General features: G+C 45.4%; 1 protein-coding gene across 3 annotated transcripts in view; it reads right to left on the reverse strand.

Moving 5' to 3' along the window:
* Positions 1–17,747, reverse strand: part of TUBGCP6 (tubulin gamma complex component 6) — a 518,646-nt gene that overhangs the window by 293,591 nt on the left and 207,308 nt on the right. The window lies entirely within an intron of this gene.

Raw genomic sequence — 17,747 nt, forward strand, 5'->3', positions numbered from 1 at the left:
TGGTGATACATAGCAGCATGACTGTTTTGTGGCAGCCGGATGATTGGTTGTTTAGCTCTCCACGCTTGGATACATGGCACTGGTGCAGGTGGTGCTGAGAGCCTTGTTATTATCTTGATATTTTGAAACATTGGAGACTTTGTGCAAGCCATTACAGATATAGAAAAATACAAATTCCTCCATTCAAAAGGGCAAACGGAATCTGAAGTTGAATAACCTTCTTGAGAGACTGGTTCAGAAGGAATGAGTTAAAAAGATGGAGAATAAAATGGTAATCAGACCCCTATTTCTCCTGTCAACTGCATTAAAGTAGGACTAAAATTCCTAGCAGTCATCCAAAAGAGGTGTTGACTCTGTTGCTATCAGTTGCAGGAACGTCTCCATTTTTGTCAGCACCTCTGACAAAACAGAACAAGCATAGAAAGAAAGTGGTGGCAGGGACTAAATGACTGACCTACAATGGTCATGACTGAAGAAATATGTGTCATATTTTTTTTTTTTGTATTTTTTTTTTTGATAAACAAGTTTTTATTGTTTTTCGGAAATATAAAAAAAAAAAAAAAGGTTTAAGTACAAGGCAAGGACGCATGTAATTTGCACATCTTATTATTGCTTTAGTATCATTGTTAGCCATCAACAATATTGGGTTGTGGTGCTATCAGCAGATCTACGAAACATTAATTATCCTATTATGTATCTGGTTTATGTCATTGATTCTAGCCATCGTCTCCATATCTTTTTGAATTTTTGTGGGCACCCTCTAGACTCGAATACCAGTTTCTCCTGATTGGCACACCAGTCCATCCCCTTTCTCCATTTCTGGATCGACGGGCGCTCTGCGGACGTCCAAGCTGCAGCAATGTCTCTCTTAGCGACTAATAGTGCCGTAGCTGTCAGTGCTCGTTTAGCGCATGTTCCTCCCATTTCCTCCATTACCCCCAATAGGATTAGCTTAGCTGATTTTTGTATTTCTTGACCCAATGCCTTTCCTACATCTTGGATCACCCCTCCCCAGTACTTTTGTATTTTTTGACAGGTCCATACCATATGAAAGAAATCTGCTGGTTCATTCGGCATCTTGGGCATTTGGCAGATGGGTGAGCTCCCATTTTGTGCAGTTTGGATTGTGTCAGATAGGCCCTATATAAATAATAAAATTGTATCATGCGGAACCTAGCCGATACCGCCAATACCTTGGGTGCAATCAGGGCTTCCCTCCATTCCATTTCCTCTAGGGGTCCGACCCATGATTCCCACTTAGTATTGAAAAAGGCTAAGTTATCGGGAGTGTTGTTAATCAGTGTTTTGTAAAGTTGAGAAATACCTTTCCCCTCCATACTTCCCATGAGTTTTTTGGCTTCCAGTGGGTTAAAGTCGGGTATGGGGCTTGTGGTGGGTAGGTGGGTTCGTAGTGCGTGTCTTAGTTGAAGGTATCTAAAGAACTGTGTCTGATTTAATTAAAATTCTGCTTGAAGGTCTTGGAGCGATTTCATGGCCCTCCCCTTCCATATATCCCCAACCAGGGAAATGCCTATTAGGTCCCATGCTGCAAATCCCTCCAACGTGGCCGAGGCATACATCCATTTCCCTCTCCATAGCAGAGTCTGGAGAGTGATAACGGTATTCCAGTGAGTGTGGCATAGCGCGGCCCGCCATGCCAGGAAGACCACTCTGGTTGTTTCCTCCATGTCACGAGGAAGCGATGATCCGTACAGCATGTCAAGAACCCGCGGAAACCCCAGGAGTGCTAATTCTGTCTTGTACACCGGGTCTTCCCAGCCCCCATTAAACCAGTCATGAACCACTATCAATTGGGTAGCCAGGTAGTATAGATAGGGGTCTGACGCACCCAAACCTTCGTCTTACATTCCTCTCCGGCAGTGTTGCATCGCTACTCAATGTCTATTGCCTCTCCATAGAAATCTTCCCGTAATGCTTTCGAGATTTTTGAACCAGGAGTGGGGGATGAGGATGGGAACATTTTGAAATATGTATAAAAGTCTTGGTAAGATCATCATTTTGTATAGGGCCACCGCCCCATCACATATAAGGGCAGGGTTTGCCATCTCTGCATATCTGTTTTGATTTGTGTTAGCAGAGGAGATGGATTTTTAGCCCATGTTAATTCGGGCAGAAGGGTAACCCAGATCCCTAGGTATTTAAAACTTAATTTGCGTATGGGTATTGTATTTTGCCAATCAAAGCAATCACATGTGTTTGCTAGCGGGATCAGGATTGATTTGGTGGAGTTCATCCTGAGACCTGAGATTAGTTCGTATTTCCTTAGAAGGCAAAGGCTCCTTGGACCAGTTATAATAGGTTCCTCCATATATAGCAGACCATCATCTGCGTATAGAGCTATCCTGTCTTGATGAGATGGACCCCAGTTCCATCCTCGGTATATTGAGTCCGTTCTGATCATCTGGGCTAGAGGCTCAATGGCCAGGGTGAACAAAAGAGGGGATAGGGGACATCCCTGTCGTGTACCTCTGCGGTTGTCAAACCTGTGGGATATGGTCCCATTAACCTGTACACAGGCCGTAGGGTTAGTGTATAATGCTTTAATCAGGTGGCAAAATTGTTTTCCTATGCCTGCCCGTCGGAGCACCAGTAGAAGGAATCCCCAGTCAACCGAATCAAAAGCCTTTTCGAAATCTACAAGCAAGAGGGCCAGGTTTCGGGGTAGCCGGCGTCTCTCCGCCAAGGCTACATGTAGCCGGCAGATACAGTGTTGTGTACTGCGGGCTGCCATAAACCCACATTGGTCAGGGTGGATTAGCTGCGGCAGGACCCTTTAGATGCGAGTGGCAAGGATAGAGGTGAAAATTTTTATTTCTGTGTTAATCAATGATATTGGTCTGTAATCCGCGCAGTGAGGTGAAGGGGGCTGGGTTTTGGGGAGCATTACAATCATGGCAGTATCTAGTTCTGGAGGAAAGGATCCACCTTTTTTTATTTCTGCGAAAAGGCGCTGGAGACGGGGGTCAGGTCTTCTCTAAATGCCTTATAATATTCTGGGGGGAACCCATCGGGACCAGGCGTCTTGCCGGCGTTTAATGTCGAGATCGCCGTCCCAATTTCTTCCTCTCTAATGGGTTCTTCTAAAAGCTGTGTTTCTACCATAGGTAACTGTGGGAGGGGGATCTCGTCAAGTAGTTGACGTGTTTGATGTAGATCTATTTGCGTAGATGCTTGGTACAGTGTGTGATAATAGTTGGCAAAAGCATTCGCAATTTCGGTATGTCCCGTAACCAGGGCCCCGTCACTGTCGTAAATTTCAGGGACGATCTTGGAGGCCTGATCGCGGGAGATCAACCAATATAGCATCTTCCCGGTCTTGTCCCCCCAACCATATATCCTTCCAGTGTTGGCCCTCCATATTTGTTTCGCAGCTTCCAGGGATTGACCCTGTATCTCCTCTAGGATTTGGAGGAGTTGTCGCGTCAGTTTCTCACTTGGGTTTATTAAGTTGTCTCTTTCGAGGTTTATTGCCCGGAGATCTATCTGTGTGATATGCTGCGTTTTGGTACGTTCCAGATTACGTATCAGATTTTTTGCCATACCTCGTAATACCGCCTTCCCTGCCGCCCATAGAGTGCACTCCGAGGTTACCAAACCTTTGTTTAGGTGGAAGTATTCTTCTTGTGCCTGACGTAATTGTTCCTTAAATTGTTCATCTTGGAGATACCATGCGTTTAGCCGCCACATGGGGCGACGCCAGGGGGGAGCCGGTGCTAGTATGAGCTGGAGAGGGCCATGGTCAGAGATTCCTTTGGTTAGAATCTCGATGTGTGAGAGGGTTATACAGTCTGTGCTCAGAAGAAGCATCAGATCTATTCTGGATTGGGAGCCATGGGCTGCTGAAGTGTGGGTGAATTGTCTCTGTCTCTCATGCCATATCCACCAGATGTCACATAGCCCGTGGCAGATAGCCACCCCTTAATTTTGGTTGCCAGTGTACGTCTATATGTAGTGAGTGGGCCGTCTACATCTAAGGTCGGGTCTGGGGTTGCGTTGAAGTCGCCCCCTAGTATAGTGTGCCCAGGGGGTAGGTCAGAGAGAAGTTTGGTGAGTGCCTGGAGGGTTGAGCTGACTAGGGAGGGAGGGGCATAGATACTTATTATATTAAATGTGATCCTTTCTACCTTACCGGTAACGGCTACAAACCGCCCCTGTTTGTCTCTCCGTACTTGGATGTGTGTCATAGGGAAGGTACGATGCAATATTATGGCTACTCCTCGTGATCCGCGTGTGTATCCCGCATGGTACAATCTAGCAAATCCCCGACGGGTCAGGAATGGGCATTTATCCCCAAAAGGTGAGTTTTCTGCATCATGAGTATTTCTGGATGGCATCTTTTTATGAAGGTGAATACTGCAGTACGTTTAATTTTATCTAGGAGCCCGTTGATGTTCCATGACATAATATGTACTTGATTCATGGGGGGGCGGGGGTGATTGTAGGTGGAATTTTACAGTTGTTGAGCCAGCCTTTAGCTATTAGTTTGTGCGACTCTGAGGGACTTGTCTTTCGATCTCCCTGCTGCCGATCCTCAGATTCGGTTATATCTGTTGTGTCATTAAGCATCCTGCCCTGTGCCTCAATTAAAAAAATATATGAACCTTGCCTTCGCATACAAATTCTAACATTGGCCTTTGGAACGAGGCCAGAACCCCCTTGCCCCCAACTCCCTCCCCACCCCATATTTCCCCCCAGAAGCATCTGTCGCCTATATACATAACCCCTCACTTCAAAAACTGGTGAGGTGGCTTTCGAGTGATAAGGCTGTGGCATTGGTGGCGGTGGACCCCTCCCTAGTATCGGATCATGCATAAATGTATAGTACTCGATGTGTGATCAAGTTAGGCATAACGCTTCTATTTCTGTTTTCATTGTCTTGAGTCTTTCCCAGAATAGGTTCCATCTTTGCAGTCACAGGTTGGACTACGGGACAGGTCCGAATCTTCCTGTGTCTCTAGCTGGACCTTGGTTGTGTCCTGTGGGTTCTGGCTTGTCAGGGTGGCTCTGGAATTCTCTTTCGATTGTGGGTGTCTGGGTTCCGACCGATGAGCCCTGGGAGGGGAGTCTGAGCTGGATCTACGCCTTCCTCTTCGTTTCCGAGAGTGTGTGCACTGACTGTGCACAGGTTGTTGCCCCCTTGGGTGAGCTGGCATTGTTTTAAGCGGTGGACGTGATCCTGGTCTGTGCATGTCTAGTGGGGTTTCTTCCGTGAGCCAGGTCCATGCCGCGGTCGGCTGCTCAAGGAAGTAGGTTTTGTTGTTATAGATCACACAGAGTCTAGCTGGAAACAGGAGACGATACTGGATGTCCATTGATCTAAGCTTTTGTTTCACTTCCATGAACGAGCGGCGCTGCTGCTGTACTTCGAATGTGTATTCCGGGAAAAGGAGTCTTTCATTCCGTTGCAGAGGAGGTCTCCCCTGGAGCGAGCCTCCCGCAGGACCAGGTCTCTGTCCTTGAAGTTGAAGAGCCGGATTATTACTGGCCTGGGTGGGGAGCCCGGCGGAGGCCTTGCGCCCAGCAACCTATGGGCTCGCTCGATTGTGAACCATGGCGTGAGGTGGTCTGCCGGCAACCAGGACCTGAACCACTCCTCTAGGAACGTGGCCAGTGATGATTCTGCAGCGGCCTCGGGAAGGCCCACCAGGCGAAGATTGTTATGTCTAGATCTGTTTTCGGCATCTTCAGCCCTCCTGTGTAGATCTGAGGTGCGTTTGGTCAGCATTGAGATTTGGGTTTTAAGAGTTGTTATTTCATCTTCCGTCGTGGAGATTCTGGACTCGGCCTCCGTGATTCGGAACACTGCACTGCAGAGATCTTGCCAGATCAGAGCGACATCCACTCTGACTTCCCCTACTTTTGATTTGACTGCTGTCTGGGAGGTCTGAATTGCCTGGAGGATCGCCGCCAGGTCGCTGGACGATGTTCGTGGGTTATTACCACCATTTGTGGTTGGGTCCTCCGACCGTGGGCCCACTGTACCTGTGGTGAATTGGTCTATACAAGTTTGTGCCGTTGTTTGTTTGGTCGCTTTGTCTTTGCCCATGGTGTTGAGTGCGGTTCTAGTCCCACTAGGGTTGCAGTGATCGGTCAGTTTTGTTCTGCCTTACTGTAGGGCCAGGTGAGAGATCCCTGGGGATCTAATGTATTTACCCTGTGGTATATCCTACTTTATGAATCTATTAGATTGTTCCAGGGGTTTTGGGGAACGCGGTGTTGCAGAGTCTATTTTATCTTACTGTTTTGTTTCGTTATTGCCTTTTCCCCTTCAATGTCCTTTACCCTGGCGGCGTTTTTAGTCACTCAATATGGTCCCGGGACTCTTCCCCAGTCCAGCCAGTAAGGATGCCTGGCGCCCGGAGGAGAGGAGGTCAGCAAATAAGGGAAGGGTGAAAAAGGAGGCACTCCTTGTAGTCCATAACGTGTCACCCCCAGGCCGCACCCCACCATGGTCCGAAGGGCGGAGATGGGGCCACCCGGGTGTGGCTCTCTGCTCACGGGCCTCGAAGGTCCAGATCCACCCCTTGGTGTCACAGTGTTTGTCCCAGCTCACGTTTGTATTTGCTGCTTGTTTACTGTTACTTAATTTCTTCCTTTCCCTCCTCTTGGGGAGACCAGCTCCCCACCGCGACCTGGTCCCAAGTTGGCTGAATCTCGAGGTGATATGTTGTCTCATGTCCTGGCCCTGGATTACATTTGGCTCTAGGCCGTCTCCCTGCACTCCAAAACCCTCTCCCGGGCCCCAGCCGGGGGGCCCCCTGCTGCCATGGAGTCTTTTATCTTGAGGGGTGAGGGGGGGGGTCAACAAGCCCGCCGGTTCCGTTCTCACCCCAGACAGGCACCCCACCTCGGCCCGCGTCCCGGTCTACAGCAGCAGCAGCAGCAGGGGTCCCCATGCCCTGGCGAGCACCCGTCCGATCAGGTGCTTCTCCCAGCGGTCTGTGGGTCTTCCTCTTAGCATTGGGCCCCGGGCCCGCCAGGCCCCTGCACAATTCGCGAAAATGAGCCCCGGGCCTGCGGAGCGCCCCCGGTCCCCTTCCCGGCCCTCAGTCACTACGGAAAGTTGGGGGGGGGGAGGGAGTCAGGGGGAGCAGAGAATCGCAGCGCCGTCAGCCCGGGGCATACCTTGGTCCCTCCCAGTCACAGCGGCCACAGTCGCGGCCCGCAGCCCTGCCTCCAGGTCATCCGGGACGCCAGCGCCTCGGGTCCATCTCTCAGCCGCCATCTTGATTGGAAGAAGCAGCGGTCGAACACCAGGCAGCCAAAACTTCAGTCCCACGGGGCCGGGGACTCGCCACATGGGACGGGGCGGATAAAGGAACCCCAATGAAGCGTTCACGGTGTTGATGTGAACGGATGATAATTTTATGAGAGGCGGATGACTGAGGGGTCCTGAGCACTACAAAAGTGCGACCGCCATCTTGACACCCTGGCCACGCCCCCCTTATTTGGGAATTTTATAGTGTATTTTATACAATGTTCCAACTACTTCAGAGTGCAGAATGAGGAAAAGAGCAGGGTCTGTCAGAGAAAAATAAGTGATGTAGGATGTGAATGCTATCCACACTGCCTGGGTATTTCTGGGTCCTTGTGTTCCCTGCCAAAGAAAAAAATTGCTAGAATGACTGTATTTTGTTGCTCGGATACCTGCGGGAATCTGTGATTCTCGCCCTCAGTATCCTAGCATCAAAATACGGGAAAGCTGGTAATAAGGGCCTTAGACACTGTGTCCAAACATCTGCATTTTTCTGAGCCTCTGCAGAAATGAAACAGCCCATTCTCTCTAGCCTGTGCATAGTTACACCCATGATTCACAGCTGAGAGTACAGAGAAGTGACAGTATCCACACCTTGGCATCGTTGGCTCACTGTTCAAACCTGGAAAGGCTACAGAATGTGCCCACAGAAGCCTTTAACAATTTTCAGAGTTATTCAGCATAAAGGCATTTGCAAGACAATACCATTGATGTGGTATTCTAGACCATCTAGATCTCAATTATGCTTTTTTCAACCTTCCTGCTGCTGGATGTGGGATATTTTGTAGTTAGACGCCAACTTTGCCAGAATGCACTATCCAGATCTCCTGAAGGTTTGTTACTCTAATATGTACTAATTTAATAACCCTGTTACCATGCAGCCAGAGTTCCCACTAACATCTACAGAGGGCTCTGCCTCCACCTAATTATACCCAAGTATGGGGAGAGGGATCTTTCCTTAAGCTCAGAGCACAGCTGCTCTCAACTCGCTTCTTAAGGGTATGATTGTCTTAAGGGTAAAAGGCAGTTGTTTAAAGCATTTCTTAGAAGACCACAGCGGAGTGCATGCAGGAGTGCAGCTATGCTGGATATGCTCAGATTTAAAAGTTCCTTGTCCTCCCTTCATATGGTACTGGTGTACCTCTTTGTTGATCAAAACAATGTTAGGAAAAGAATAATCTGTAGCCCTGAATCTGATGAAACTCCATGGCTTTAGTGTTCACTTCTGTGGCCAGTCATAGCTTTCTTGCTTGAAATAGCATTGCTGACTGCAGATCTTGGTTTCTTTTAGCCTAATGTGCAGTCATTTAATTTATCTGGTTTCCTGTTTGTAAAACAAAATAGTTCCATTGTACAGAAAAAGTGTGTGTGTATACAACTCGTATAGGCTCCGTTTTGACGCTAAGGTTATCTTCACTAGCCTAGGGTAATCAGGGTTTGGGGAAAACCGATGTGAAGAAGCCATATCATCTCATTGTGGCACAATTTATCATATTATTCTGCCTGTTGACAAGTTTGACTTCCACTATCTTGCTTATTTTTGGAGTCAAGCGCGCAAGAGCTTTGGCCTGTTGCAATCTGTCTGTGTGCTTTTAACCACATGCACTCTTGCTATTCATTCTTTGTTGTGCTTGTTTTATATGCTTCTTTTTTATTGGTGCATTTTTTAAAATGCCCCTTCTTTGTGTGCTGAGTTCCCTCCCAGGCAATTTCACTAAAAGAACATTTTTGTTGGCCATCACACTATGTCATGCTTCCTCCTGTTACAGCATGTGATGGCCCCTCTTCCATTTTCGGTTTGCATTTCATCCCAGCCATGATCCTTTCTAGACATTCAGGCAGGGAGCCAATAACTCTCGTGCTCACACTCATGGCGGCCGTGGTGCTTTGCATTGTATGTCAATTGTTTTACTTTTCATTTTCAATTTATGGGACAAGAAAAGTCCAGTTAGTAATTTTCAATGCTAATAGTTCTAACTCAAGCAAACACGAGACCCATTGTATTGGAAATGCTTGTTTATAATAGTTACTATTCATTTTGTATTCACTAGGATATGATTTTTTATTCAATAGAACTTGAAAGTATAACCCTATTTTCTTGAGTTTTTTAGTGTGTCTATTCATGATGAAAAAGGTTTTGGGTTCTTCTAACTATTCCTGTGAAGTCTTACAGGGTTCATCAGTAATTAAAACACACTTCATTTAAGTAATGCTCAGTGGGTTGAGTGGTGGTTACAGTCCTGGATAACCTGCCTCATGTTCGTACAGTGACTAAGCCTTAAGAGTCAGAAGACATAGAAAACCAAAATCCGGATCATATTATGGCAGGAAGTCCAGAAAATGTTTTGCATTGATATTTAAGCATTTGTATCTCTGTTCTGGACAATCTCGCTTGGATGTATCCCTTTGCGGTATGTTGCCCATAAAGTCAGCACCAGTGCTTCAGAGTAAGTGTTGTAGTAACATACATGTCTACTAGCCGCTTTGTGATACCAGGTCACAAATAAGGGAACAACCCCAAATTTTCAAGCTGGTCTGCCTGCCTTAATTGAGAGCAGGTTAGTATCTTACGGTACAGTATAGGTAAGACAAAAACATTTCGCAAGATGACTCATTCTGATAGAAACTTTGTTAGTTCACTAAGATTAACTCTTCATTAAGAACAACTCTTTTTGCTCGATTGTGAGAAATCAAGTTAACATGTGAAACCTAGCATTTCTTTCACGTTATTGTTGAATCATGTTAGAAAATATGCTTGCCTTGAGGAAGCTGGAAACTGCTGTTCTGATAAAACATTTTGTGAACAGCATCAAGAAACGATGCCTCTCTTCCTTTAAAGATGCACCATGGAGCGGCAGACTAAAGGACCAAAAGATGGAAGCACATGGCTAATATTTTAATTATTCTCCTATGAGGCAAAAATCACTGTGTCAGCAGTAAAAAATCTAGAATTTTGTAACGTTTTCAGATATGTGAAGTTTACCACAATGGTCAAATAGGGTTTCTTCCGAATGTCAGATGTACATGTAGCCTGAATCAAAACAACCGTCTGAGGAAGAATAGACTCAGAACCCCTATCTAAAATGGGCAACGGCTTCCTGATTAAATAATCACCCATATCATCAGGACTTTTTAGGAGGACAACAAACAAGCTGGCCTTGCACTTAACCTATTCTTGTAAATGGCTCTGCAGACCGGGACGATAATCCATCTCTAATCCTCCTTAAGAGTTTACAAGTGGCGCAACCTGGGGAGCAAGTCGACAGTAGAACACATGGTGCACCGACCATCTGACTACCTGCTGCTGCTGGGAAGAGGCAGACCCCAGCCCTGTTAACTATCACGCATCTAGTGTTCGAATAACGCATTTCTGATCAATTTTCCTGCATTACCGCAATGCCTGAGATTGTCACGGAAGTCCTGAAGTGCGGTAAAACCTACTTGTTCCAGTTTTTCACTTTGCCAGGTAAGCTCTGAATAGTGTTTATCAAAGGCCACAAGGTGGTGCTGGTGTACAGGTATAGGATTATATACATATTTATATATTTATATATATATATATATATATATATATATATATATGGAAAATGTCACTTACCCAGTGTACATCTGTTCGTGGCATGAGACGCTGCAGATTCACATGCTGTGCATTATCCTGCCATCTAGTGTTGGGCTCGGAGTGTTTCAAGTTGATTTTCTTCGAAGAAGTCTTTTTGAGTCACGAGACCGAGGGACTCCTCCCTTTCGGCTCCATTGTGCATGGGCGTCGACTCCATCTTCGATTGTTTTCCCCGCAGAGGGTGAGGTAGGAGTTGTGAATATACTAAATGTGCCCATGCAATGGAGTAGGTATGTATGTACATAATGTGTATAAAAATAATATTTATTTACAAATTTACAGTTTTTATCTAACTTCTAACGGCTACAGGCTCCCGGGGAGGTGAGGGGGCGCATGTGAATCTGCAGCGTCTCATGCCACGAACAGATGTACACTGGGTAAGTGACATTTTCCGTTCAATGGCATGTGTAGCTGCAAATACACATGCTGTGCATAGACTAATAAGCAGTAATCTCCCCAAAAGCGGTGGCTTAGCCTGTAGGAGTTGAAGTTGTCTGAAATAATGTTCTTAATACAGCTTGTCCTATTGTGGCTTGTTGTGTTGTTAGCACATCTACACAGTAATGCTTTGTGAATGTATGAGGCGTAGACCAGGTGGCTGCCTTACAAATTTCTGTCATAGGTATATTTCCCATTGCGGCGCCTTTTTTCCCAGTGGAATGTGCTCTTGGTGCAATAGGTAAATCTCTTTTTGCTTTAATATAGCAAGTTTGAATACATTTAACTATCCATCTGGCAATGACTTGTTTGGATATAGGATTACCTGCATGAGGTTTTTGGAAGGCTACGAACAATTGTTTTGTTTTACGAAATTGTTTTGTTCTGTCAATGTAATACATTAGTGCTCTTTTTATGTCTAATGTATGTAAGGCTCTTTCGGCTACTGAGTCTGGCTGTGGAAAAAAGACTGGGAGTTCCACTGTTTGGCTTAGGTGGAATGGTGATATAACCTTTGGTAGGAATTTGGGATTTGTACGGAGAACCACTTTATGTTTATGTATTTGTATAAAGGGTTCTTGTATAGTAAATGCTTGTATCTCACTTACTCTTCTAAGTGATGTGATAGCTATTAGAAAGGCTACTTTCCAAGTTAAGTATTGCATTTCACAAGAGTGCATGGGTTCAAATGGTGGTTCCATGAGTCGTGTTAATACAATATTAAGGTTCACGAAGGTACTGGTGGTGTTCTCTGGGGTATGATTATTTTTAATCCCTCCATAAATGCTTTGATGACTGGGATTCTAAAAAGCGATGTTGAATGTGTAATCTGCAGATAGGCAGATATTGCTGTGAGATGTATTTTAATTGAAGAGAATGCTAGCTTAGACTTTTGTAAGTGTGATAAGTAGCTTACAATGTCCTTTGCGGAAGCATGTAGTGGTTGAATTTGATTATTGTGGCAGTAATGAACAAATCTTTTCCATTTGTTTGCATAACAATGTCTTGTAGTAGGTTTTCTAGCTTGTTTAATGACCTCCATACATTCTTGTGTAAGGTCTAAGTGCCCAGATTCTAAGACTTCAGGAGCCAGATTGCTAGATTGAGCGATGCTGTATCCGGGTGTCTGGTCTGTTGTTTGTGTTGAGTTAACAGACCTGGCCTGTTTGGTAATTTGATATGAGGTACTACAGATAGGTCCAGCAGTGTTGTGCACCACGGTTGGCGAGCCCAGGTTGGTGCTATGAGAATTAGTTTGAGTTTGTTTTGACTTAGTTTGTTTACCAGATAAGGAATGAGTGGGAGAGGGGGAAAAGCGTAAGCAAATATCCCTGACCAACTGATCCATAACGCATTGCCCTTGGATTGAGGGTGTGGGTACCTCGACGCAAAGTTTTGGCATTTTGCGTTTTCTTTTGTTGCGAATAGGTCTATTTTTGTAGTTCCCCAGCGTAGAAAGTAATCCTGTAGGATCTGGGGATGGATTTCCCATTCGTGTGTTTGTTGGTGATCCCGAATGAGATTGTCGGCCAACTGGTTCTGAATGCCTGGGATGTATTGTGCTATTAGGCGAATGTGATTGTGAATTGCCCAATGCCAAATTCTTTGGGCTAAGAGACACAGTTGTGACAAGTGTGTCCCTCCTTGTTTGTTGAGATAATACATTGTTGTCATGTTGTCGGTTTTGACAATAATGTGTTTGTGGGCTATTAGTGGTTGAAATGCTTTTAATGCTAGAAACACTGCCAACAGTTCTAAATGATTTATGTGGAGTTGTTTTTGTTGATTGTCCCATTGTCCCTGTATGCTGTGCTTGTTGAGGTGTGCTCCCCACCCCATCATGGAAGCATCTGTTGTGATCACATCTTGAGGCACAGGGTCCTGGAATGGCCGCCCTTGGTTTAAATGTATAGGGTTCCACCATTGAAGCGAGAAGTGTGTCTGGCGGTCTATCAACACTAGATCTTGGAGTTGACCCTGTGCCTGTGTCTACTGTTTTGCTAGGCACTGTTGTAAAGGCCGCATGTGTAATCTCACGTTTGGGACAATGGCCATGCATGAAGACATCATGCCTAGAAGTTTCATTACAAACCTTACTTGGTAGTGTTGGTTTGGCTGTATGTTTGATGTTATATTTTGGAACGCTTGTACTCTTTGTGGACTTGGAGTAGCAATTGCTTTTTGTGTGTTGAGTGTTGCTCCCAAGTATTGTTGTATTTGGGATGGCTGCAGATGTGATTTCTGGTAATTTATAGAAAATCCTAGTTTGTGTAGAGTTTCTATAATGTATTGCGTGTGAAGAAGACACTGTTGTTGAGTGCTGGTTTTTATTAGCCAGTCGTCTAAGTATGGGAATACAGGCATGTGCTGTCTCCTTATGTGAGCGGCTACTACTGCAAGGCATTTTGTGAATACCCTTGGGGCTGTTATCCCAAACTGTAACACTTTGAATTGATAGTGTACGCCGTGTATTACAAACCTTAAGTATTTTCTTTGGGAAGGATGTATGGGTATGTGAAAGTAGGCATCCTTGAGATCTTAAGTTGACATGTAGTCCTCTTTTTTTAGTAAGGGAACCACGGTCTTGAAGTGTTACCATGTGAAAGTGATCTGACTTGATGAAGAGATTCAGTGTTCTGAGGTCTAATAGGTCTTAACGTTTTGTCCTTTTTTGGAATTAGGAAATATAGTGAGTAGACACCTGTTCCTTTCTGATGTTTGGGTACTAACTCTATTGCTTGTTTTTGTAATAATGCTTGGACCTCTAGTTGTAATAGGTCTAAGTGTTGTTTGGACATATTGTGTGCCCTTGGGGGCACATCTGGCGGGAAATTTATGAATTCTATGCAATAACCATGTTGGATAATGGCTAGGACCCATGTGTCCGTAGTTATGTGTGTCCAGTTTTGGTAGTATGTGGTAAGTCTCCCCCCCACTGGTGTTAAGTGTTGGGGTTTTGTGACATTGAAGTCACTGTTTGGTTTGACTTGTCTTAGGTGTTTGGAATTTTCCCCTTCCTCTTGGGAATTGTCCACTTCTGTATGAGCCACAAAACCCTCCTCTCTGGTATTGTCCCTGATAGGTAGGTCTGGTTTGCGAGGTGGAAGGCTCTGGTGGTTGCATTCGAAACCCCCCTCTAAATTGTGGCTTTCTAAATGTGCCTCTGCTCTGTGGGGAGTAGAGCGCGCCCATGGCTTTGGCCGTGTCCGTGTCCTCCTTTAATTTTTCAATTGCTGTGTCCACTTCCAGTCCAAACAATTGTTCCTGGTTAAAAGGCATGTTTAACACAGCTTGTTGGATTTCTGGTTTGATGCCCGAGCTTCGTAACCATGCATGCCTGCGAATGGTTACCGCAGTGTTGACTGTTCGAGCCGTTGTGTCTGCCGAGTCTAATGCGGACCTTATTTGGTTGTTGGATATTGCTTGTCCTTCTTCCACAACCTGTTGGGCACGCTTTTGGTGTTCTTTGGCCAAGTGCTGTATAATGTGTTGCATCTCGTCCCAGTGTGCCCTGTCGTAGCGAGCCAGCAGGGCTTGTGAGTTTGCGAACTGCCATGGATTGGCTGCCTGTGCTGCCACACGTTTGCCCGCTGCATCAAACTTCCTACTCTTTTTGTCAGGCGGTGGTGCGTCTCCGGACGATTGAGAGTTTCCCCTCTTTCTTGTTGCTCCTACAACCACCGAGTCTGGTGTAAGTTGCTGTGTTATAAACACAGTCGGTTGGGGGAGGTTTGTATTTTTTCTCCACCCTAGGCGTGATAGCCCTTCCTTTAACTGGGTCTTGGAAGACCTGTTTTGCATGCTTGAGCATGCCCGGGAGCATTGGCAGACTCTGGTATGAAGTGTGGGTGGATGCCAAGGTGTTGAATAGGAAATCATCCTCTATTGGCTCTGAATGCATTGCTACATTGTGGAATGTAGCTGCCCTTGATAGTACCTGCGGATATGCAGTACTGTCCTCTGGAGGTCACAGCCTTGTTGGGTAACAATCTGGGCTGCTGTCTGATACTGGAGCATCATATAAGTCCTATGCATCCGGATCATCCTGTGTCATCCCTGTATGAGTAGATGACTGCATTGGAGGTGTTGTTACCGGGGACAGCTGTGGTGAGTGTAGTGGAGAAGGTTGTGGTGAAAACCTTGGTGGTGGGGTTTTATCTCTTGCCACCTTTGCCTTCGGCTACATTTCTGACTCATGAACTGCCAGCTTTCTCTTGGTTTTAATTGGAGGAAGAGTTTGTATTTTTCCAGTCTCTTTCTGGACATGCAACCTCCTTTGGGTATGTTCTGGTTCCCCCATACTTATTTCCTGCTCAAATCTGTGTGTATGGATTTGGCTGGAAAGTCCTTGCTCTTCTGTGTAAGAGCTTCTTTTCGGCTCCGATAAAGTCTTTTCCGGTTCCGACGTTACTTTTCTCACCTTGGGTGAGTCGAATTCTCGGTGCCGAGATCGTTCGGAGCCTGAATCTCGACCGGAGTCGGATGTCTTCGGCAATTCTTTGGCCTTTTTCGGTGCCTATGTTTGGTCACCTTCTTTTCGATGGGTTAAGCCATGGCCTGCTGGCGGTGGCATCCCCTTGGCCTTAACGATCTTTGTGTGAGTCTTGGACGGGGCAGTTTTACTCACTGTTTTCTGCATCGTCGTGGGTCGCTCACTTTCGAAATCGTCTGAGTCCGTCCCCTGGATGGAAATTCCTTCCTCCTCTTCGACGTCGAGGTGTTCTCTCGGGGTCGACGCCATTTGTAGTCTTCTGGCTCTTCGATCCCGTAAGGTCTTTTTAGAAGCGGAAGGGGGTCCGGTCCATTAGTTTTGTCGATGGATGCGGTCGGGCCGACCAGGCCCCGCTGAAGAGCAGAAGCCCTGAAGGGCCGCCGGAGCGCTTCTTCTATCGGTGTCGATACACTAACGCTAAACCGGTACCGAGCGCGAACAATACCGTAAAATTTTCGATATTTAGCTAACTTTCCCAATTCGAAATACGGAGCGAAGAGGAACACGTCCGAACCCGATGGCGGAAAGAAAACAATCTAAGATGGAGTCGCCGCCCATGCGCAATGGAGCCGAAAGGGAGGAGTACCTCGGTCTCGTGACTCGAAAAGACTTCTTCGAAGAAAAACAACTTCTAACACTCCGAGCCCAACACTAGATGGCAGGATAATGCACAGCATGTGTATCTGCAGCTACACATGCCATCAAACATATATATATATATATATATATATATATATATATATATATATATATATATATATATATATATCGAAAAACAACAGTCCTGTGTTTCATCCAGCGCTTGCCTATCGAGGTTGGTGCTCAGTAAATGGGCACAGGACCCATTTCATATCCACTCCAAAAGAAATTTCAAACTCTGGCACTCCATGCAGCAGCTTTAAAGCTAAATCGAGATGTAATCCAGTTTTACCACATGATAACATTGATGCTTTTCATGAAGCAGTGACTTTCGAGTTGTTTAAATTGTGGAAGAGGACAAAGGATGTTTTTGCACGAAACTTAACAGCAGGTCAACGAATTGCATTGGCATCCCTTAAAAAAGCAACCTCTTTTGTCATAAAACCAGCGGATAAGGGGGGTAATGTAGTGTTGTGGGATGCTACCAAGTACCAACAGGAAGTTGAAAGACAACTGCTTAATCCAGGCTGTTATGAATTTTCTACAATGTTAGCTTACCGACAGTCTATAAGTAGGTTTCATGACTTGCTCTTTGAAGGTGTTAGCAGAGGTTTGCTTTCAGATGATGACTACAAGTTTTTACTGGTACGGAAACCAGTAGCACCTTGTTTTTATTTATTACCTAAGATTCACAAGGATATTGAGAACCCTCCAGGTCGACCCATAGTGTCAGCAAGAGGTAGCCTATTGGAGAACGCTTCTATTTATTTGGATCATTTTTTTAGCCCATATGTATTTAATTTAAATTCATATTGTAAAGACACCACAGATTTTTTGACGAAAATACAGGACATTCCTTGGCAAACTAATTATATCATGGTAACCATAGATGTAGTATCGCTATATACCTGTATCCCACATGAGAAGGGAATTCAGGCATGTCGACACTTTTTTAGGGATAAACCGATTAGATTTTTGGAACACTCTGAACTGCTTCTGAGTATGTTAAGGTTCTGTCTGGAAAACAATTTCTTTATATATGAGGATCAATGGTATAGACAAACAACCGGGACTGCGATGGGGAGCTGCTTTGCTCCCAGCTATGCCTGTCTCTTTATGGGGTGGTGGGAAACACAATTGGTGATGTCAGATGACAATGTGGAATGGTTCCAACATATTATTTTTTGGACACGATATATTGATGATATCTTTATGATATGGGAAGGTCCAGAATCAATATTATATGATTTCTTGAATTCGTTACCAAACAGGGATTTGAATCT

Source organism: Pleurodeles waltl, chromosome 4_1 (genome assembly GCF_031143425.1).
Source record: "Pleurodeles waltl isolate 20211129_DDA chromosome 4_1, aPleWal1.hap1.20221129, whole genome shotgun sequence".
In the NCBI taxonomy this organism is placed as follows: domain Eukaryota; kingdom Metazoa; phylum Chordata; class Amphibia; order Caudata; family Salamandridae; genus Pleurodeles; species Pleurodeles waltl.